This window comes from Toxorhynchites rutilus, chromosome 3, assembly GCF_029784135.1.
Source record: "Toxorhynchites rutilus septentrionalis strain SRP chromosome 3, ASM2978413v1, whole genome shotgun sequence".
In the NCBI taxonomy this organism is placed as follows: Eukaryota; Metazoa; Arthropoda; class Insecta; order Diptera; family Culicidae; genus Toxorhynchites; species Toxorhynchites rutilus.
Genome location: NC_073746.1, coordinates 87,892,842 through 87,917,957, shown reverse-complemented (window position 1 = coordinate 87,917,957; position 25,116 = coordinate 87,892,842). Strand labels below are relative to the sequence as shown.

The window sequence follows — 25,116 nt, the reverse complement described above, 5'->3', positions numbered from 1 at the left end:
AAGACTGCATATCCCTTCATGTCACCATCTCACTGAACTTTTACGCATACCGTTTGATGATTAGGCAAAATGTTGATAACTATTTGCTGCGATGACCACTACCATTATGAATGAATTGACCTAAATTGAAATTTGTTTGCAATTGAATTCGTAAATTGTTTCATTCATTCACTAGCGTAATCAATCATTTAATCAATACATACAAAAGAGAGCTCTGCGCAGCGGCGATGTCGTACCCAATGAGGAACATCCGAGGTGCGATTATTCCTAATTGAAAAAACACAAATGATTACTAAGCCAACGGCAGTCCTACGTCAACCTTGCGGTTATATCATAGGTATATCCCATCCATAGTTTTTTTTTCAATTTTCACAGTTTTATCCAGCTTTTTGATTTTTTCGGCATTTTTAAGTTTTCTATTCCCCAAAATTATATACTTTTATTCCAGTTGTGAGAATCCTACTCCACTCCACTCATATCGAAGGCCTTTATGACGATTATTGTCTTTCTCTATCTATATCTATATATATCTAGTATAAGCATACAGAAGTACAGTATGGTGTTTTCTCACTAATTTGCCTCCCTTTTATTTATATTCAGTTCGATCAGGAAAGTTATGTCAGTTTGGATAATGTTTATGTAGATGCTGCTATCGGAACGTTGATCAATAAATATTTATCAATATGTAAAATTTCACACAACGCCGTAACTGATTTCAATACCAATTCGATCGAATTGCATTACACTCTGCAATCAAGTTCTAAAACATTTCAATTTCAATGATCATTCAATCACCCACAAGGCGATAATTGATCCAACTATTATCATGGAAAGGAAGCATATGTAAATTGTTCTCCTCCAAAAAATCCTCCAAATATTTACGATCGAAATGACCCAGAAAGTAGAACTGGACGAAAAAACTATGCGAGGAATTCTAGCTTTCAAAAATTATGTAGAAATGAAGAATAATGAAGCAAAATAAACCAAGGCCTGAGTTAGTTAGAATGACACTAAATGCAAAACAGAAGTATAATGTTAAAATGTATGCTAATATAAACAAAATTGACAAAAAAATAAATTTTTCATGCTTTCTTCATGCTTCATGCTGTTTTCGAATTTTCCCAGCTTTTTCAGAAATTTGGCTTTGATTCTGATTGGATTTAATTCGATATGCCGATCATCTAATTCGGTTTAGTGGTTCAAAGGTTATGAATTTTTGAAAAATTGCATCCTGCATCCGTCAACCACGCGCTGGCTTCCATTAGAAAGTGTTGTTAAACGAATATTGCAACGTTATGAACCGCTCAAAATTTTATTTTGGATTTGGTTTTGGAACGGTGATCAAGTAAAGAAGATCCAAGTAAGATCGTTCTATGGCTGTTTAAATGACCCTTCGACGATTATCTGTGAACAATATTAACCCCTTCCCGTACAACATCGAGTCTCACTCGTGGTATACTTGCATAACATAGGGCGCTAGAACGTTCAGCAGAGTAGTGAATTCACTTGATGCGTGACGTATTGAATAATACGGGAAGGAGTTAACAGATTATTTCAAAGCGAAAGTCTGGAATTATATACTTTGCATTCGAGCATTCAAGATTGCTCTAAACACTTTTGGATAACTTTTTCGAGGCAGACTATGTAAAAATTTAACCGATCAACGTACAACGTACGATCAGAAAAAATTATATTTTGTTATTTCCCAAATTGAAAAAAAAAATTCCAACTTTTCTGATTCTACCGTAATCTTCAGCAACCGTTGAACGATTTTTTTCAGAATATAACTTGAACAAAAGAAAACTAAGTAATACAACAGAAACAAAAACTGTACGAGGAATTCTAGCTTCCAAACATGATGTAGACATGCATAAAGAACAGTCTGGATTATTTAGAATGATATAAAATGAAAAATTAAAGTATAATCTTAAAATGTATGATCACAAACAGGATCAAAAAAATTTAAAATAACCTATTAACGCTACCGGAGCGTAATTTTTTGTGAATTTATTTTTTGGAATAAAATTTATTCTGATGTTAATGTAATGGGAAGCGAAGTGCTCATCTAACGAGAATAATTAACCAAGGTGGCCCCATCATTGGCCTCAGAATAAATTTAAATACGAGAAATAAAATGGATTTCTGTCTGTCTGTCTGTCTGTCTGTCTGATTCTTATGAACTCGGAAACTACTGAACCGATCAACACGAAAATTGGCATGTAGGGGTTTTTGGGGCCGGGGAAGTTTTCCGTGATAGTTTGAGACCCTTCCCCCTTCTCTAAGGGGGGGCTGACATACAACTGAAACACAAATTTCTGTATTACTTGAGAATTAGTCAAACAAATAAAACCAAATTGGGCATTTTGAGGTTTTAGTTTGCAATAAATGTTTCTATGGTGGTTAGATACTCCTCCCACCTCTCCAATGGGGGGCTGCCATACAAATGAAACACAAATTTCTGCATGTCGTAGAAGTGAAACACAAATTTTTGCATAGCTCGAGAACTAATCAAGCAAATTGAACCAAATTATACATATGAAGGTTTTAGGGTACAATAAATGTTTCTATGGTGGTTAAATACTCCACCCCCCCTCTCTAAGGGGGGCTGCCATACAAATGAAACACAAATTACAGGGGGCACACAAACACAAACTTCTACATAAATCGAAAATTAATCAGGTACAATTTAGGATGTGAGGGTTTTTGGGTATGAGAAATGTTTCTATGATGGTATGACATCCCTCCCCCCTCTGGAATGGAGAGGGGGTCACATAAAAATATTATACATATTTCAACCAAAAATATTCCAACCAAACATGACAATTCAAAATTTCCGGAAAACTCTGAAGGAAAAAGGGAAAATTTGGGAAATTAAATTCCCATATGATCTACGCACTATGAAACGCACTCCTATATCATCTTCTATCTATACCAGAACTCGAAGAAGGAATTGGTATTAGGTTGTCTTCATTCTATCTTATTTTCTGTATAAAACATTTATTCCAGGTAACGGAGAAACATGTTATATGCAAGTGGTTGAAATATCTTGAACGAGAATTGTGTCTGAAAATAATCTGATATTATAATGATGACTTTTGGTAGAAGTACTAGGAATTTTTTACGGGGTCGATTAGAAGATCAATCAATAAACAGTTCTGCGATTGGGCTCATGAACTTGCGCTTGGTACGAAAACGTAAATGTTTGAAGGTATTGATAACAAAAAACAAATTTTGGGCGGGACGAAGTTTGCCGGGTCAGCTTGTGAAATAATAAATAATGAACATTACGCTCCGGTGACGTCAGTACGTAAGTACCAGTGCTATATACTGACACTGTCACCGTATGTTCTAATTTTATCGCTAATGTAAACAAAATTGAGAAAAAATTAGAAAAAAAAAATTATAGGAGGTTGTGTCCAAGATACGACCGCATTGTTGACGTAGAACTACACTCTTATTTTATATAAGTCGCCATACATTGGTGGCTTGAAACTACTAGGAATATAAACACTTCTCATCATTTTGCGCTATTCTCAAAAGAAACGCTTATGTTAATATTACTGGCCTCGAAAAAAGTTCCATTACTTTCTCATGCTCGAGGGAAGCGCAGCTGTCACCCTTAGCGGAGGAGGCTTTGCTACTGACAAGCGAAATCTAATCACATACAAAATTCCAGAACGACATTTACTTTCTTGGTGACTAAACAAGCAAAATAAACTCTTTTTGTTAATAACAACCTCGAAAACAGTAGCAATGCTTCATTATTATCAATATTAGCGCAAATGAAATCCTAGTTGAAGGCAGTTTTGCGATTGGCACGCGAACCCAAATAACTTATAACATTCCAGTAAGACATTCAAGATGCTTGGTATTCCCCAAATATTTTTTTGGCGCTCAACCTTAACGCCTGCTTCGCCATAACGTCAGTTTAATGCATGCATTCTCAAAGGCACCAACGAAGCCCTTCTGATGACGGAAAACAAACCATGTTAACAGGTTGGAAAAAGACTGAATTATGCCACGCAGCTTGTTCTTTGCTGAAACACCCATCGATGCGAATTCGCTGATGACTTTGTCAAGACCGCGACCGCTTTCACCACCAGCGGGGTGAGCTTGATTTTGGTTGCTGTCTGGGTAACGGCGTTTACATTTTCGACCGACGCGCCGAAATCGCCTACTTCGCTGTTGTTCGATGCGGTGTCACACTCGGGAAGGCTCGGTTCAGTGCGAGCGCTTTTCACTGCACCAACATCGCGTGCAGCATTAGATGACGCTTGCCTCGGAATTTTATTGCCCTTGGCAATGCGTTCGTTTTTTGCAGGACTCGAGCATGCCTTCCTCTTCTTCTACTCATCACACATCCAATCATCCAATCATCCAATTTATGACGCGGAAAGAAAAACACACGATATGATTGACGCCAAAAACGAACTGAAAAATCCACACGACGATATCCAAGTTGGATTACCACTGGTGGGGTCCAATCTTAGATCGAAGCACAGTGAAAGCAAAGTGAACTGGATTGCTCAACAGTCCGATGCCGAATGAAAGTTTGCCTCAGCGAGATCCACTGTTTATACTCTTGGCAAGTATTCCCCTTCATTCTTCCTTTTCCTTTCTTCACGGAGACTATAAATCCTACGATTTCCCCTTCGTTGGTCGTCGATAAGTTGCTCGTTATTGACAGCTCTGTTCGGGAAAGCATACAAATGGACAGAACAAATGTATGGGAAAATGGAAACGCTTAAAGTTTTCAGGAATTTTAACCATCTACAAACCAGGGGAATCTAATGTATAGCATATTAAACAAATCTTACGGAATTTCCGATTCATTTAGTATGTAAATCGCCAAAATCCGTTTGCGACAAAAATAGTTATTAACGTTAACTTTATTTCATAAAAACGTGACCTGTTTTCTGATTTGGCACCCTTAATGAAAGACATAGTTCTACGTCAAAAACAATTCTTCCAGCTTTTTGCCAGTTTTTTCAAATTTTTTACAGGTTTTTCCATTTTTTTCAAAAATTTGGTTGGTATCTCTGGCTGGGACATGTGCGGTCTATTTTTAAAGTTAACTCCATTTAATTCAATTCACCGTTCAAGTATGTCGATCGATGGTTTATTTGAAACTGAGCCTACTGAACATGCTCTGCCCTATTTATATGATTCCCTTTGGTCATTTGAATAATATGGCTTATACTGATTGTTCTTTTGGTAAGGTTTCTTCTCGAACTTTCGCTATAACAGTTGAGCTTTGAATATTATAGTAATACTAGCTGACCCGGCAAACTTCGTCCCGCCCCAAATTTATTTTTCGTTATCACATCCACGTTTTCTTACTAAGTGCACGTTCACGGGTCCAATCGCAGAAATGTTCATTGAATGATCTTCTAATCTAGCGTTTAAAAATATTTTTTACTATAAAATGTCAGTACTTCTACCAAAACTCGACATTATTATATCAGATTATTTTCAGACACAGAAATATGATAGAATGAAGACAGCCCAGAATCGGACAATTCCTTTCTCGAGTTTTGCTCTTATCAACACATTTGGCGATCCATTTTTATTTATATAGATAGAAGACGATATAGGAGTGCGGTTTATCACATTAAAATCCTTTTCCACTTTCGAACGAAGATAAATTTCGTCATCGCAAACATCAAATGGACTAACAACGCTTGCCAATATGTAATAGTAGAACACATGCGAATTGAATTTTTCGAATTTTCCCATTTTCTTTCAGAGTTTTCCGAAAATTTGCAATTGTCATGTTTGGTTAGAATATTTTTGGTTGAAATATGTTATGCTTTCCAGAGGAGGAAGGAGTGTCATACCATCATAGAAACATTTCTCGTACCCACAAACCCTCACATCCCAAATTTGGCTCCATTTGCTTGATTAGTTCTTGTGTTATGCAGAAATTTGTGTTTCAGTTGTATGACAGCCCCCCTTTAGAGAGGGGGGGAGGAGTGTCGAACTGCCATAGAAACGTTCATCGATACTTAAAACTTCTATATGCTAAGTTTGATTCCATTTGTTTGATTAGTTCTCGAGATGTTCAGCCCCCCACCATCTTTAGAGAGGGGAAAGAAGTGTCGAACCATAATAAAAACATTTATTGCTCCTTACAACCTTCATATGCTAAATTTCTTTCTATTTGCTTTATTAGTCCTCGAGTTATGCAGAAGTTTGTGTTTCATTTCTATGGCTCCAGATACATCTGGAGTTTTACAGAAATTTGTGTTTCATTCATATGGCAGCCCTACTTTAAAGATGGGGGGGATAGTCGAATCACCATAAAACTTTTCTTGCCCGCTAGAACCTCACAAAGCCTCATTTATTTGATTAGATTCTCGAGTTATGTGCTAGATTATTTTCCATGAGATATAAGAAATATCAGTGCTTTTAAACGGCCATTTTGCAAGTAATAGTCAAGTTTCAAAGCTGACATAAAAACAGAGCTGCGGGTGAAACCGTCACCCCATGGAGGTAACACAGGCCCGCTCAATTTGTCAATACATGATACTAGCTGAACCAATTTGGATGTGGCAAACACCAAATGGGACGTATTCTAATTCTAGATGTCGCTATCGAACATGGAATATGGGAAACAAAGGAATTTGATGTATTAGCAAATCTATCATGCGGCACCTCGAACCACACCACAATTCAATTACTAGTTTGATGAAATTTTAACATTCGACGATAAGAGTTTTCTAGTAAAACTCAAGGGGTGCCGGTCTTACTCCCAGTGACGGGCTTACCCCCAGATACCCTACAAAAAACTTGCTTGTTGAATCAATGCCGAGGCGGTGTCAAGCTTTCATTCATGCCAAGGGTGGTCACAAAAAAAAATTGTATATCCGGAATAAAGTGGATACACTTTTTTGCCTTATTTTTAATGTTATTTCAATCATCTGGTCTCAAGAATTTTCCAACGTTACATTCATATCAAAGGAATATGAATAGGTTTAACTTTATCGATATAAAAATAAACATCATTTTGATAGATACTGTGGACATCTTACTGTATTTCGGCTAAGAGTGCAAGTCAATGTGTTGAATGGTATACAGATCATTGGAAATGAACAATAACGAACATAAATATTTCGAAAAAATATATTCCACTAGCAATCTAGTGACTAGAGCTCATAGAGTATAATGGGAACAAAATGCGTATCACGTATCATTCAGAGCCAGCATCCCTTTGGGGCCCTTCGTAGAAAGAACAAAATTTGTGAATGGATCGACTATAAACAGTTTTGCTTGCGGAATAGTTGAACATGCGTTTATCGGCAATTAACTAGTTGCACTTTAAACACTGATACAATGAACTGACGGAACATTCCAGCGTGTATAACCGCCTAACACTGGAAACCAATTGAATTATAATCTACACTTTTCACATAACCTCGCCGCAAGAATTTACCCTTCTAACTAGAAGGAAGTTCATCGTTCCATCCTGTAAACCTGATCTGATCCGGCGAAACCCCACTCTCTCTCGGGAGACACATCAAACAACGGCGTAGACTCCGTGGCAGCAACATGATTCCGAAGCAGCAACAGCAACAATTATGCAGATCAAACTGGTAAACGATAGGAAGCGAAAAGCGAAGAGCAAACTGCTGTACCAAGTGAATTTTGATGACGATGATAATAACAATATAATTATGCATAGTCACGAATAGAAGGAAAGACCCCGAGGCTGTATTGGCGCTCAACCCCCCAGTTGATAGCGCTATTTTCCACTCACAATCCCTCGGCCAATCGCCCTTTTCCTTCGCCCTTTGCCACCCGAAAAAGCAGCAGACCAGCAGTAGATTGATTCCGAATTTATCCGCTGCAAATTGTTGCTTCCTGTGCATGTGTATGTATAATGCCAGCTTAATCCGTGCTGGATTAGCTAAAAACAAAAGCTCCTAATAGACCCTCTCATGCTAACAACTACGAAGTGCTGCTGTATGAGCTATACTTCTGACCGGCGGAAATTATGATGATGCTTTGCCAAAAAAAAAACACAAGAATGGAACACTTTCCTGATATGATTTATTTCAACCTGAATTGCGTTTCAATAGCTACGAGCGGTAGAAATAAGATAATCATTGGAAACACGAAATGACCTTTCACGGTTTCCGGTATATTTTGAGGATTCAACATTGAATCGAACTCTCAACTCCCCACCGCTGCGATACTCGCTGTCGACTCTTCCACCGAAGGACTCAAGTTGACGACGTGATTCCAGACGTCTGCTAGTGCTGAAAATAATCATAAAAGTGAGTCGAAATGGGTCCATTCTGTTCCGTTGGTCCGGTTTAGTGACCATTGGACGCCGGAGAAAACGGAACGCTCGCTTCGAATGGCTAATATACATTTAAATGTGTGCTTTCACGAATCAGAGTGTGGGTGTGTGTGTGTGGAGATTCTGGCATACGAAACGAACAGGGCGCCCCATTGATGTGCGAAATGTGGTTATGTACGTACGAATGGAATGGCACCCCCCATTTGCGATAGTTTTCCACCGCGCCACTATGCTTGACGAACGGGAAGATATTTTTGCATTCTCCCGCCAACCGGATGCTGTGTAGATAAAAATTGTCTTGCTTCGGGGCCAGATCCGGCGGACCAGACGATTCGTATGCACTAGGAACGATTCTTTTATTATCTCGCTCCACGCTCTCACTTCTGTTCCAGCAAAATTAGTGCGACAATTTATCGCTTTATCAACGGCAGATTATGGTAATTCCCCGCCGGCAGTATTGCTTCTAGATTTGTTCCACATAGTCGGATGGCCGGAATTTCAACGCTTCGCTTATTTATTTTGATTGTTATTGTTATGATCAAATGAAATGAGAGAAGATATGGACTCTCGGCTTCGGATTTTATAGTGCACTCACCTGCTGGCATAAATGTGGAAAATTGGAAGCGTTTGGAGAAAAAATGAAATGATATAAAAGATTGAAATTATTATAATAAATTCATTTTGCATCCGCTGTTATCTCAAATGTTTATACCAAGAACGTCTGAATTTGTCAACAGTGTTTTATGGTTATCAATGTAGCCTCCGTCAAAATGCATAATTGGCCCCATTTCCTTGTTTCGACTTCTGGCAAAAATATTGTATAAAATCGCAAAAAATAAGTTCCATAAGACGAGCAACAAATCATAATTTTACCGAAAAAATCCAAACTTTTCACACGTTGAGTAGGCAAATATTTAACACTGATGTGCAAGTTGAAATTATCTGGGTGTTTCGATGAAGGAAACACATAATTTTCATTAAAAACCCCAAAATAATCTTATTCTACACATTTCGTCCATCCCTCAGGTAAAATGTGGTTTACTTTCCAATACTTTTTTTAATCGGAAAGGAATCCACAATCCTTTTTTTCGTCGACTTCTTTGCATTCAACGAAGTGCTGCTCTACAGGTGCATGTCCCATTTAGGCAAAAAGGTGATAATCTACGGCGGGAAGTTTCCAAAAATTCTGCAGTGAACAAAGTGGACTGGGTTGTTATATAGAATCTGATGGCAGGATCCCCGACTATTCGAACTCGTGTTTTATATGAACTTTAAAATAACCAATAAATGTATTCATATATTTAAAAATATCAATTAACACACATTTTTGATTGACCAAATTTCGATCGCAACACCCTTTTATCATTTAAACGAAATCGATATAGAATAGTATTAAGTTTTGTCGGATTTTATTAAAATCGAAATTTATAAATAACATTTGAAAGGTCAAACCAACATCGACTGCACAGCCAATCACGAAATGATATTGCACTGAAAATCCGGTGGTTCAAACTTAATTTACTGATTGAACTAGAAAAAAATCGAAAATGTAAATCTAGCCATAGTAAAATGATGCGTTTTTGACGTGGGACTACGTCTCACCGGAATACACTGCGTTTCATAACTACAGAACCACTCCCTTTTTCTGAGTTTCCAGAGATGTGTAAAAATTCGGTTGAATTGAAGTATATAGTGTGGGATACAATAACTATCTTCATTTATAAAAATATAACATAGAATATTTTTACTATCCGTTATACCATTATTTGTTTATCTATCTTCTAGCAATAAAACGAAAAATGAACGGGAAAAATATTCATAATTAAATTGTTACAAGCTAATGATGTGAGTGAGATAGAAAAAAAGTTGTGCCATGGCGTACACGATTCCCGCCCTCCTGATTATGTGAAACAAAAACATCGAACAGATTCTTAATTGATAAAGATGCTGCTATCGCATGAACCTCGGACAAGTCAAAACATATTTTTTGCCAAAATAGCGACCGTTTAAAGAGAAAAAAAACGGCGTTTTTACTTGCATTTCCCGACTTTTCAAAAATTGTGAAATTTAAAAAATAACAATTTTGAGTGGTTCTTGCGATAGATGCATACAGATTGTATTCATATAAATGCGATATGAATCGGTTCAGTAGAACTTGTGATATCGTGTACACCAGTTTGAAAAAACTAGTTTCAAGAAAAACCCGTTTGAAGTTCATTGTTTTAGCTGTACCAGGTTAGATACCGCATTACTACAATGGCTGTAACTCGGTGAATAATGAATATAGGGCCCTATTATAGAAATCGAGGCGATAAGAATTTCGCTCGTTAGCTCTATTTTACTTTTTTTTTTATAGAAACCGAGCAATTCAATAGCACCGAGCGAGTGATAGCTATCGATGCAAGTGTCAGGACTTTTCGAGTTGTTTGGTTCACTTGTTGCATATCTTCAGAGAATTATTTTGTTTTGGTTTGCGTCCCTGATATTTTCCTTTGGGAAACATTTCAGAAACGCTTAAAAATATGCAATTTTCAACAAATGTTCGTTTGTTTTGATCAGTATTTGTTTTACGATGCTGTCAGGATGGTATAAACAAGGTAAGTGTTCAATCCAGCATTATTTATATTAATATTATATATTTTTTTTGTCTGTGTTATAGTGATTTTCAACACTTTTGGCTGGTACGTCACTTTTACCTTCCATTTCGGAAGAATCTCGGGAGTGAGAATTGAACTCGTGACCTTCAGCGTGAGAGGTATGGATGTTACCACTACGCCAGATCGCCTCCTCGTTAATATTATAATTTTCAATGCAGAACTTACTTCCAGCGAATATTTCAGTGGCTGAAAATGAGTGGAAATACAAATTACCACCAGTTTGAACGATTCATTAAACCAATGAAAGCGAATGTAAACATTGCTCGAGGTATTTGTTGAAATAGTTCAAATAGAATCCCGGTCAAGGAAAAGTTAGAGGAATTCAGTGAGGAGCTTAATGCACTGAAACCATCAATGCGTCTTGATTCAGAATAGCAGGAAGTAAGTGTTTCTTCTACGATACATATAATTTCATATGTAAATTCTATCATATTCTTTGAATTACTATCAACCGAATTTCCTACCTTAAAATTGCTTATTCCTACTAACGTACATTAGTACGTGTTACTTTTGTCAGCAATTTTCTTTTTTATTGCTATACTATACCAAACTTTCTATACCATATACTAAAGCTGAAATATCTTGCAAAACAATAATGATTTTTTTTAAATTACAGATTTGGATTGACATGAGGTGAAATGTAAAGAAAACACTAGCACACAACAAGCGAGAATTTAGGGCCACAGGTGGTGGCCCAATACAACAAAGCTATTGACGCCGCTACAACAAGAAATCGACAATAAAATAGAATTACATGCAAAAAAATTGTTCTGCTAAAAAAAAGTGGAATTCATGTGTGACTCATTACGGAATTCCATAGATTGCAGTTGTGAAAACACATGGAAAAATTAATTATATTTATATTTTTTGTAAAGTAAATTGTTTCATGATGTCGTTTTTATTACACATCCATGCATGCATTACGCCTATTAAGCTTATTCGTTGAGGGACAACATAACCATATTAACACTTTTGGAAATATAGATATTTATAATTTTCTCAAAAAAAAGAGTTGGCATCCTTCCTATAATTTTTCTATAATTCCAGATTTTACTCGGTGTGATAGTGATAGGATTGTACCGATTCCTCGATTCGGGGCCCATAGTATTTTTGTTTTTTGAATGTTTCTCGCCTGGATACAACAATAAAGTTCAAATGGTCAGTCTTATAAATAAAGATAGTTATTATATCCTACACTATATACTTCAAATCAATCGACTTCTTACACATCTCTGGAAACTTAAAAAATGGAGTGGTTCTATAGTTATGAAACGCAGTATAGCACAACAGCCCGATGTTTCTTGCAGAGCAGAGCGGTTGTATGGATAAATCGATCTTCGTTCCACTGTGGATCGATCTCCATCGCTGATGATTGTTGCGTGGACGTAGTTATTCTATAACAACACAAAGATGGTCAATTGAGGGCCTTGAGTTATGAACTCGCGATCGATCGCTTAGTAAGCGAACGCGCTACCAACGTGGCTACGAAGACCCCCAACTCTTGAAATGACTTGTAACAAAAATCTATGACTTATCATTAGTAGCGGGTGAAAGCATCATCTACGAGGGGATGGGATATTGATGACTTGCTCCTAGTTGAATCCCATAATTCTGGCTAGGCTGATTTAAGTATTGGTTTCGAAAAGACACATGATTCATCCTCATGAAGCTGGTTGACCAATCTCTTCCTGCCAGTTTTTTTTTCCGAAATATATATTTTATTAAGGCACATATGGTGTTAGCCTGACGGGGCCGGGAGTTTAATATTTTGACAATTTTTGTCTTACGACTATGTTAGTAATATGTAACCGATTACTCGCGGTTGGCTCGAGGTTAGTATTACAAAGATTCTCATAATTGGGATGTTGCAGTATCCAGTACTATGTATGTGTGGCCGACATGGGATACTTCCTATTGGGGTGCAACTGATCATTAATCAGCGACGCCCCCCTAGTCTGTACCTCATATCAATCGTGGTACATATCTCTTGACTCGAAGAATCCAGGGTAGAATAGTCACTGGGCGGTACAATCTTCAGCTCGTGTAGAGTTGTCATGAGAGGTACAACCTTTGGCTCCTGCCAGTTGTGTAACCTGTTTGAATCCGATGGATTTTGTTGACTTCCGCGAAAACATATACCAGACACCATCAAGAACCGCTTTGTTCAATGGCCTCCAATGGTTGGCCTGTTTCTTAGACTGCTCACTCTCAAATACTGGTCCGAACCTCCCAAGGCTCTCGCTGACAAACCATTGCAGAAGTTGAAATGTCCATGAAAGAACGATTTATTATTTACTTTACATATTTGATTCACTTTCTCAGAGAAATACAGTTTCAGAGATACCGAGGTCTGCGCAATCCAACGTTTTGAATCTCCCTCCCAAAGCACTTTTTGGGCCATTTCTAGCATAATATAACATTGAAAGAAATATTCCTGGATTATGTATAAGATATATACAAACAAAGTTTGACCATCATTGATTAATTTATTCACAGTCCTTCAAGAAACTCAGTCGGATCGCGATGGGCGACAACCGTGTTAAACACTTCATGGTTTGCTTTTGGAAGGACCAGTAACATCTAGGTTTTAATGGGTCATTGAAAAAACGGATGTAATTTTCGTGATGTTTTTCAATCATCACATCCAGTTTTTTTTTCAACTGAGTTTGGAAAGAAAATAATATTTCTACGATGTTCAATAGATTCAAAATGAATATGAATATTCACACTTATTTTTTTTTCAGGTCTCAGATCACCAATGATTAGTTTAAATAAATGAATAAAAGTCATCATCTTGCGAGCAGTCATTTCCAATTGAAATTTAAAAAGTTTGTTTATGAAAGTTTATAAGGTTGACGTCTAGATGGCGCATCTTGCAAAAATCTACTTGACTATCACAAAGCACCATCTTTCAATGGATACGTGTCAAAATTTGACAGCAATCAGTCGATTGATTCGTGAGTTACAGCATTGAGAGTAAAGCAACTTTTATTATTGTGAAACTCCTTAAAGTGTCACAAATCAATGAAAGCGATTAATTGAGCTTCGAATCGCTCCCGCATCCACCGTATTCTTCAGATCTGGCCCCCGGCGACTATTTTCAGTTCGCAGACCTAAAGAGAATGTTCGCTGGCAAAAAAATTAAAACCGATGATGAAGTGATTACCGAAACTGAGGCATATTTTGAGTACTATAAAAATGGTATCGAAAAGTTGGAAGATCGTTATAATCGCTGTATCGCCCTCGAAGGTAATTATGTTGAATAATAAATTGAACTTGGCAAAAAAATACTTTTACTGTGTTACCTTATAAACTTTTCAGCCGAACTATTATATCGCCATAACTGAACCGATATTTGCGTTCGTTCAATGTTTTGAGCGTAAAATATCGATTGCTGATGGAATAATTGATCATATGACACATATCAACACTCACCTTGAAAGATGTCGTAAATAATAAAAATAAAATTGCATTGAATCATTCCACATCACGAGAAATTTCTCGATAGATGTGATATATCGAGAAATTTCTCGTGATGTGGAATGATTCAATGCAATTTTATTTTAGCTCCTGTCGAATCAGTGGTAACCATACTAACATATTTCGAACTGATTGTGGTATCTCAACATCCATAGATCGTGTCTATAACTTCCTAGCTGTACAAAACTGACAGAAAAAATGGTGGTTGAGTGAGGATGTATATCCAAGAATTGTGTTGAGACCTAACTTGTCTCCAATTAAAAGGGCCAATGTGAAATACTCGGTTTTTGGTCCTTTCGTAGAGGAGACTATGATCCCGTTTTCTTCCAAGTTTTGGATTTCTTGAACAACAGTTTTTGAACATTTCTCGTTTTGCAATCGATAGTTTTAAGGACTGCAGCCAAATAAATTTCTGAGCGTTTCACTACCGGAAATGAGTACTATAGGAACGTGACCATTCTTAAGACTAAAAATCGTGTAGATCGTTTCTTCAGCAGTTTTTTAAACGAAGAATTCGCATGCTGCCAGAAAGATGTGAAATTGTTTCTCCAATACTTTCAAGAATAATGATATAAGCATGTTTTTGAAATAAAATTTCTAATATTGATAAAAAAACGGTGAATTTGTATTTGTACACCAATACCAAAGCTAGCGCGAATCAACCGGTATTCGTTTATATTGCAGCCTTGGGAACAATAATTACGAACGAAAATCTTTTTGAAAAGTGGAACAATAGAATCTCAGCTGGAACGGCCAAAAAGTATAATAAATATTGTTTGAGATCAAAAACATTGGGACCTTGATAGGCTCTTGGTCGTTCCATTACTGCCCATCGATAGTGATATCCTTCCTCCATATTTCTAACAGAATGTGACTTTTATTTATATTTCTATTTCACTTCTATTTTTAAAACATTTTTATTGAAAGAAAAGAAAAGTCATTCGTTCGAAACGTACAATTTACTGCTACTTTATTCAAAGTATGCTCCATCGAACGTCACAATCCTAGCCTAGCAGTGCGCGGAAGAAACTTGCTTGCTCTGAAGCGATCCAGTCATCAGATCAATTTCTGATTTTTTCGTAAGATCGGAATCGCTCCTTGGAATAGGCCGACACCATAGGCCGGAACCAACAATTAATTTGAAAGAGCAATGTCTGGGGAATATGGTGCGTAAGGTAAAACCTCTTAGACCATTCGTGCTAGATAGTTTATGACAGATTCACTAACATGTTGTCTGACGTTGTCATGCTGCAAAATTATATTGCCTATTTTTCTACGCCATAATATAAATTTATCGTGGTAATTCTCCTATTCGGATCGTATTTTTTGTTATTCAGACCTCTATTCAAAAGTATTATTTGTAGTCTGTTTAGTCGTTGATAGTTTTAGACAATATGCTTGTGCAAGTTTATGGTGACTCTGGATAGATTTTGCAGGGGGTGGTTTGTACGATTTAAAAGTGGATATTTTGGTGTTCAAGACAAAAAGCGTCCAGGTCAATCGAAAAAGTTTGAAGACGAAGAATTAGAGACATTGCTCGAATAAAATTCGTGCCAAAGAGCCCCATTAGGTATAACTCGACAAGCAATTTCTGAACGACTGGAAGCCGCAGGATACATCCAAAAGCAAGAAAATTGTGTTCCATAGAAATTAAAAGCGGGAGATTTTGAACAACGATTTAGCAAGTCCGTAATGTTGCTTTAATGACACCCTTCTTCTTCTTCTTCAATGGCACTAACGTTCCTAGAGGAACTTCGCCGTCTCAACGTAGTATTACTTGCGTCATTTTTATTAGTATTTAGTTGAGATTTCTATGCCAAATAACACGCCTTGAATGCATTCTGAGTGGCAAGCTCTAGAATACGCGTGATCACAGTGCAAGTCGGAGGAATTTTTTTTGACGAAAAATTCCCCCGACCAGAACGGGAATCGAACCCGAACACCCGGCATGTTAGTTATGACACTAACCACTCGGCCAAGGGAGCACCTTTAATGACACCCAAGGAAGTCTTTTCTGCATCGAATCTTTACCGGGGTCGAAGAATGGATTCACTACGACAATCCAAAATGCAAAAGATTTTTTGTTGATTTTTGTTTATTCCATTCAGTTGTGCGTCACAAGATGTAAACAATGGAAGTCAACAAAGAAAAAAAGGTGTTTTTTTCCACAGCGAATCAGACTGTGTTTTTTTTCATCGGTTGCGCTTGCGAGTAGAGCGAAGCTCAAAGTGGTGCGCGACCGACACGCAGAGGATACAATTCAGACAGATTTATCACACACGCCACACAGCAGCGGCAAGTATAAGTTTATTTTTCTTTTGTCCTCCTATCATTCCTTCTACCATCTGTGCTCGATTTACACCATTGTTCATCTGTGTGTTTACCAAATCGGCAAACGTTGGCATTAGGGGTGTCTATTTTGACGTAGGACTACGTCTAACCGGAAGATATAGGGGGTGAAATGAAAATCTAGGCACTGAACAAGTAGGAAAAAATGCAAGATTTGGAACGCTTATAACTCGAGCATTTCTCAATAGATCGCAAAGGTTTTTGCATCAATTGATATGAAATATATCTACGCATCTATCATAACGAATAACATTTCATTTTTCTTGAGATAAATAATTGAATAATTGTGAAATATCAAGCATTGTCCAAATGAACTATGTGCCCATTTTTGATTGGTCCATTTTGTGCTCCTCAAATCGTACCGACCAAAACGGGCAACCAGAGCAGCAGCGAAATAGAATGAAACACGATTGGAAAAGAAAAAGAAAAAAAAAAGAACTAAACATTGGTCGCAGTCTCACACATGCGTAATTCTCGAGCCAGCCAGTCAGCTTAAAAATCCCCGCTCCGCTGCCGTAACGATCATTCTTTGTGTGGACACCGACTGGACAACATCGTTGCTGGACGAGCTGGACGGCGAGGGATCGAGTGCCTTTCTCAAGGCAAGAGGGTGGAGGTGGTAGCGCTGGAGTAGAGTAGAGTAGAGTTTTCAAAGGGCCTTTCTCAAGGCTAGAGACGAATGAACTGAAAAAGTTTAAAGTCTCTATAATACAATACCTTCCTTCCTTCCTTCCTTCCGTAACGATCATTCTCAACGAAACCGTACACCACATCGTTTCGCATCACATCACATCAACACACCAACACAAGCAGCCATGTCAGGACATGACAAAGGAGGAAAAGTGAAGGGAAAAGCAAAATCCCGCTCGAACCGTGTTGGCCTGCGATTCCCCGTAGGTGAATTCGCCAATTGCTCCGCAAGGGTAGCTAGGCCGAGCGCGTTAGTATCAGTGCACCAGTCCACCTAGCCGGCGTTATAAAGTTTCGGCCGCCGAAGTGATCGAGTTGGCTGGCAAAGCTGCTCGCGACGATAAGAAAACCCGCATTCAGAACAGAACACATTCGGTTCGGTGGACATCAAGACAACAGGCAGTTGCAGCGAGTGGCGAGTGGCAAACGCAATCGCAAAACGACAGCAGGTAGCAGAAGAAAAAAGTTTGTTCTTTATACAAACTGCTTTGGTGGCAAAACCAAAACAAGGCGGCATCGAGGGCGTTCGAAATGGTTTTTTTTAAAACCACGAGTACCAAGTTTTCTAAATTGGAACCATTCCATAAAACACGGCGCTTATCAGGGCCATTAAACCTTTCAAAAAAGAGTTTACGAAATACAGTTCAATGCATTCTAAAATAATATCCAAAATAATAATAAAACACAAATTGATTTTTTATAATTTGTTTGCCAGGATATGATGAGTATGTGAATTTGGCAGTTGTTCTGAGCTTATTGATGGTTGGGGACTTTCCCGATTATTCAATTTTCACCAATTCTTAAATTGCTTCTAGATTGAAAGTACAGTAATTTATATTTAGCTCGACATTGAGCTAATTGGATGGATCTGTAATGCGACATTTTTGTCGCAACATAGAGTTCGGGGTCCAAATTATGACCCCACATTGAAAGTCGACACTGTACCACTGTCATCGGAAATGTTCAATTACAGGTTTAAATCGCCTCAAATGCGACACGGAGTGTTTCTCCGGCACGTCGCATTAAATGTAATTTACTGAACAACATGTCACAAGCTGGATGGGAAGAAATTTTCCAACTGTGAAAGCTGTGGCGAGTGGCAAACGCAATAGCTAAACAGGAAGGTTTAACCGAACAAGATGGGGATATCGAGTGATTAAACAGTAAACTAATCCATTTTTCAGGTAGATAGGTAGGTATTCACGTAGGAGAAGAAAATAAAACAATATATTTAAAATATATATTTAACAAAAGCTGTCCCCTTTGTATAGTCCTACGTCACTCCGGTTATGTCCCCGACATTACCCTCCCGTCGTTTTTTTTCTTGGTTACATTACCGTTGAAATTTTATTGGACCTTTTTTTCATTTTAGAATTTTATATAAATAAAATAAATTAATATAAATATTATCCGCAGCATAACCTTATAATATATTTTTTTTTTACTTATTCATTTTGATAATTATTATATTCTGTTCATATCGAACAGTTGGCCGATTTTTCTAATATGGCTGAGGGCGGAAAGGACCCCCCGTTGACGCAATTGAATATTTCTGATACCGAACCTCCTCCTGAAGAGCAGGAGGATGAAGCAGAAATTGAGGTAGAAAATTCTGTTTACGAAGTTGATAGTTCCGAAGATGAGGAAATCGACGAGAAACAGGATTTTCGTCCTAAAGAATACCCTGAAGGCTCCAAAGGCCCATTCATTGTGTACTTTAGACGAAAATCCAAAAATCTCAATGTCATTCGTATCTCGAAGGAACTAACTCAACATTTTTCTGACGTTACCGAAATTACACGGATGGGGCCAGACAAATTACGAGTTGTCGTCTCAAGCAGGACCCAAGCGAACAAAATAACGCGCTGCGACCTCTTTGCGATTGAGTATCGTGTATACGTACCCTGTTGCAACGTCGAAATAGACGGCGTAATAACCGAAAAGGGTTTGACCCGAAAAGAGATAATCGATGGTGTCGGTCGCTTCAAGAACTCCACACTAAAAACTGTGAAGATTCTTGCATGCGATCGACTGAAATCTGTGTCACATAAAAATGACAAAAGAATTCTCAATCGGACAAACTCTTTTCGTTTGACTTTTGAGGGTTCCGCCCTTCCAAATTACGTTGCAATAGGGGCACTTCGTTTACCTGTTCGATTGTTTGTACCCCGGGTAATGAAATGCAACAAATGTATGCAACTCGGTCACACGGCCGCCTATTGTTGCAATAAAAAACGTTGCGCAGATTGTGGAGAGAGCCATGATGAGAATCCTTGCGCGAAAGAGCACAAGTGTCTTCATTGCGGCGGGACTCCTCATGATCTTATTCAATGCCCGGTGTACAAACAACGAGGGGAAAAACTCAAGCGTTCCTTAAAGGAACGTTCCAAGCGGACTTTTACAGAAATGCTTAAGAGTTCCGTGCCAACGACACAGGACAATCCCTACTCCATTCTGCAGAACGACGAGCCTGTTGCTGACGCTCCCAATGCCGGATGTTCCGGTACATCGCAGGGTGCCATCAGGAAAAGAAAAATTACTTCTTTTCCATCACTCCCCAGAAAGAATACCGAAACTTCCCAAGTTGGAATGAAGCCTCGAACTGAACGTGCTGAGAATAGGCCGAAGCAAGTACCTCCCGGCTTACGTGGTCATGCTACCAACCAGGGGTCCTCAGCACTTCCCGGAACAACAACGAACACGTCTGTTCCATTTTCGCGGTCGAAGCAACAGCCACTACCTGGCCTGCTTGCGCTTTCAGACCTTGTGGATAACATTTTAAATGCTTTAAATATAAATGATCCTCTTAAAAGCATAGTATTATGTTTGCTTCCGGTTGTGAGAACATTTTTGAAAGAAAAATGTGGTTTTTAGCAGCGTTCATTTCCCTCGATGCCTAATTCAGCGCAAGAGGTCAAGGATTTGACCACTGTCATACAGTGGAATTGCAGAAGCATCATCCCTAAACTAGACCAATTTAAATTTTTAGTTCACAGTTCTAACTGTGATGTATTTTCTCTCTGTGAAACATGGCTTTGTTCAGCCGACGAGCTAAATTTTCACGATTTCAACATTATTCGCCTAGATCGTAACGACTCGTTTGGTGGCGTACTATTGGGGATCAAAAAACGTCACTCCTTCTATAGAGTCACTATCCCATCGATTACAGGCATTGAAGTTGTCGCTTGCCAGATACAAATCAATGGCAAAGAACTCTGCATTGCTTCGATATATATTCCTCCCAGGACTACTGTAGGCCGCCATCAGTTCTTTGATATTATCGAGGCATTGCCGGAGCCGCGGTTAATCTTAGGTGACTTCAACTCCCATGGAACAGCATGGGGGTACCTCTACGATGACAACCGTGCCACGTTGATTTATGATCTGTGCGACAACTTCAACATGACAGTTTTAAATACTGGGGAAGCAACTAGGATAGCCAACCCTCCTGCACGGGCAAGCATGTTAGACATATCTCTCTGCTCTTCTTCATTATCCCTGGATTGCACATGGAAGGTAATCCAAGATCCCCACGGTAGTGATCACCTACCAATAATTTTATCGATCGCCAATGAATCAAAATCTAGTGAGTCAGTCGATATTGCGTATGACCTCACGAAGAATATTGACTAGTGAAAATTTGCAGAATTAATATCTGAAGCAATCATTACGATGCATGAACTTCCTCCCCTTGAAGAGTATAATTTTATATCAAGTTTGATTTACGATAGCACACTTCAAGCTCAAAAGAAACGTGTACCGGCTACCACTTTCCGACGTCGTCCTCCATCACTTTGGTGGGACAAGGAATGTTCAAAGGTCTACCTTGAAAAATCATCCGCTTTCAAAAAATTCAGGAAAACTGGATCAGTGGAATGGTTTCGAAAGTACCAAGCTCTAGAAGCCAAACTAAAAGGTCTGATTAAAGCAAAAAAGCGTGGATATTGGCGGAAATTCGTCAATGGTTTGTCAAGGGAGACCGCTATGAGTACTCTTTGGAATACGGCTAGGAGAATGCGTGGCTGGAACCATACCAATGAAAGTGAGGAATACTCTGACCGTTGGATTTTCAAATTTGCAAGGAAGGTTTGTCCCGATTCTGTTCCTGCACAAAGCGTCGTACGCGATATTCCGCTCCAATGCGATTATGAGAATTTTTCGATGGTAGAATTCTCAATTGCCCTCCTCTCATGTAACAATTCAGCTCCGGGATCGGACAAGATTAAATTCAACTTGTTGAAGAATCTTCCCGACTTGGCAAAACAGCGTTTGCTGAACTTGTTTAACAAGTTTCTGGAGCTGAATATTGTCCCGCATGACTGGAGACAAGTGAGAGTGATAGCCATACGGAAACCCAACAAGCCGGCTTGCGATCACAACTCGTATAGGCCGATTGCAATGTTATCATGTATTCGCAAATTGTTAGAGAAAATGATTCTACTTCGTTTGGACAAGTGGGTTGAAGCGAACAATTTGCTGTCAAATACGCAGTTTGGCTTCCGCCGAGGTAAAGGGACGAATGATTGTCTCGCGCTGCTATCTTCTGAAATCCAAATCGCATTTGCTCGCAAAGAACAAATGACTTCCGTTTTTCTCGATATCAAAGGGGCATTTGATTCAGTTTCCATGGAAATTCTCTCAGAGAAGCTTCATAATCGTGGACTTTCACCAATTCTGAATAATTTCCTGTACAATTTACTGTCAGAAAAGCACATGTTTTTCAATCATGGCAGCTTGAAATCTTCTCGATACAGTTTTATGGGCCTACCGCAAGGCTCCTGCCTAAGCCCCCTCTTGTACAGTTTTTACGTCAATGATATGGATGATTGTCTCACTAGAGACTGCACGCTGAGACAACTTGCAGACGATGGAGTTATTTCCATCACGGGTACTAATCCCGTCGTTCTACAAAAGTCGTTGCAAGATACCCTGAACAATCTGTTCACGTGGGCCCTCAAGCTGGGTATCGAATTCTCTACGGAGAAAACTGAAATGGTCGTTTTTTCTAGGAAGCACGAACCCGCCCAATTCCAGCTTTACCTATCCGGCAAAAAGATCCAACACTCTATGTTTTTCAAATACCTGGGTGTATATTTTGATTCTAAATGTACCTGGGGGAGACACATTGCGTATTTGAAACAGAAATGCCAGCAAAGAATCAATTTTCTCCAAACAATAACCGGAACATGATGGGGCGCCCATCCAGGAGACCTCATTCAGTTGTACAAAACAACGATATTGTCAGTGTTAGAATATGGCAGTTTTTGCTTCCGATCAGCTGCCAGGATTCATATTCTCAAGCTGGAGAGGATACAATATCGTTGCTTGCGTATAGCAATGGGGTGTTTGCATTCGACACATACGATGAGTCTCGAAGTTGTGGCAGGAGTACCCCCGCTTACTCTTCGGTTCACAGAATTATCCTACAGATTTCTCATCCGTTGCAAGATCATGAATCCATTGGTGATTGATAACTTCGAAAATCTACTCCAACTGACTCCTCAGTCAAGTTTTATGTCTTTATACCATGAGTACCTTACCCACGACGTGCACACCCTTCACCAGGCATCTCCAACCAAGTTTGCTTCCCATACTTTTGCAATTCCTCTGTCATTTTTGATCTGTCCGTGCGACAAAAAATCCATGGAATACCAGATCACCTACGCTCCAATGTTATTCCGTCGATATTTTCGGAAAAATATGGGAAAGTTGGATCTGATAAAATGTTCTTTACTGACGGTTCATACATAAACGGGTCCACTGGCTTCGGCATCTTCAATGAAAATTCCAGTGCCTCTTTCAAACTCAAAGATCCTTGTTCCGTGTATGTCGCAGAAATGGGTGCGATATACTATGCTCTAGGGATCATTGAAACACTGCCCATCGACCATTATTTTATTTTTTCAGACAGTCTCAGTTCAATAGAGGCAATCCGCTCAATGAAAGTTGATAAACGCTCATCTTATTTCCTAACAAGAATAAGACATCTCTTGAATGTTTTGGTGGAAAAATTATTCAAGATTACCTTAGCATGGGTTCCCTCTCATTGCTCGATTCCGGGGAATGAGAAAGCGGACTCGCTAGCTAAGGTGGGCGCTTTAGAAGGCACACTTTTTGAAAGGCAAATTGCTTATAATGAATTTTTCCACATTCCTCGTCAGTATACGCTCGTAAGTTGGCAGCGCATGTGGAGTGAAGATGAGTGCGGTCGTTGGTTACACACGATTATCCCTGAGGTCTCGACGAGTGCATGGTTCAAGGGATTGAATGTAGGTCGTGATTTCATTCGCGTGATATCTCGGCTTATGTCCAATCACTACAACCTAAACGCGCATCTCTATCGCATTGGGCTCGCAGCAAACAATCTTTGTGATTGTGGCGATGGCTACCACGACATCGAGCATGTTGTCTGGTCGTGTATCCGGTTCCATGCTGCTCGCTCTCAGCTCTCTAGAGCACTGAGAGCACAAGGCAGAAAATCGGATATCCCCGTCCGGGATATCTTAGGTAGCTTGGATCCTGATCTTCTGCTTCATCTATACCTGTTCCTCAGAAACGCCGATGTCAACGTTTAATGATGTTTCCTTCGTTGTGTCCCCGTTTCATATCCCTCCTATCCGATCGATAAACTTTTACATAGTCGCGGCAATACATACACACACTCTTTACAGATGCACGGGCCGAAGGTTGTGCAGTCCACTGATCATTCAACAAGAGCCAAAGGTTGTACCGCTCATGACAACTCTACACGAACTGATGATTGCGCCGGCTAGTGACCATTCTATCCTGGATTCCTCGAGTCGAGAAAGACGCACCACGCTAGATATGGGGTACAGACTAGGGAGCGTTGCTGATTAATGGTCAGCTGCATCCCAATAGGAAGTAGCCCGTGTCGGGCACACGTATAGAGCATCGAAGACTGCAACATACCAATTATGAGAACACTTGTAATACTAACCTCGAGCCAACCGCGAGTAATCGGTTACATATTACTAACATAGTTGTAAGACAAAAATTGTCAAAATATTGGACTCCCGGCCCCGTCAGGCTAACGCCACATGTGCCTTAATAAAAAATATATTTTGGAAAAAAAAAAGAAAAAAATCGGTACATTTTAGACTATTTCTTTTATAAAGGCAAAAATGCAAGTCAGACAGCTGAAAATTGTGAAAGGTGTTTATGGTGCCGATACTGTAACAGTAAAATACGTGCAGTTTATTTTTTTTACCCTTTTTGACTAGATGAACCTAGCCAAAATATCCACCTGCCCCCGACTTCTGAACGCCAAAGGAGGAATACGCTCTGCGGAATCCACGTATCTGCATGCTCGTGCGTTTTAGTCTTGATCGAGGAATTGTCGGACAATCGAGCAAGTGCTAACGATTACCAACTTTTGGATGTTGGCCAATTCCTTTTCCAAAAGCTTCGGATTTCACGCAAAAACAATGGATTACTTTTTCCCCAACCTTATACTATCATGACAACACTCGGTCTCTTGGTGCTCTTCGGACCAAAATTTATTGGGAAAATAGCGGGTAGGAATTATCAGTTTCACATCAATCATTTCAGCTGAATTTTAGTACACATTCGATCATTATACCATTGCATTCGGGATACCGAAAATGAACCAACGCCAAG

The 25,116-nt window shown here is 39.0% G+C and overlaps 1 pseudogene; it reads left to right on the top strand.

Moving 5' to 3' along the window:
* Nucleotides 1-210: 210 nt before the first annotated feature.
* On the top strand, nucleotides 211-287 carry LOC129780999 (U4 spliceosomal RNA; annotated as a pseudogene).
* Nucleotides 288-25,116: the final 24,829 nt, after the last annotated feature.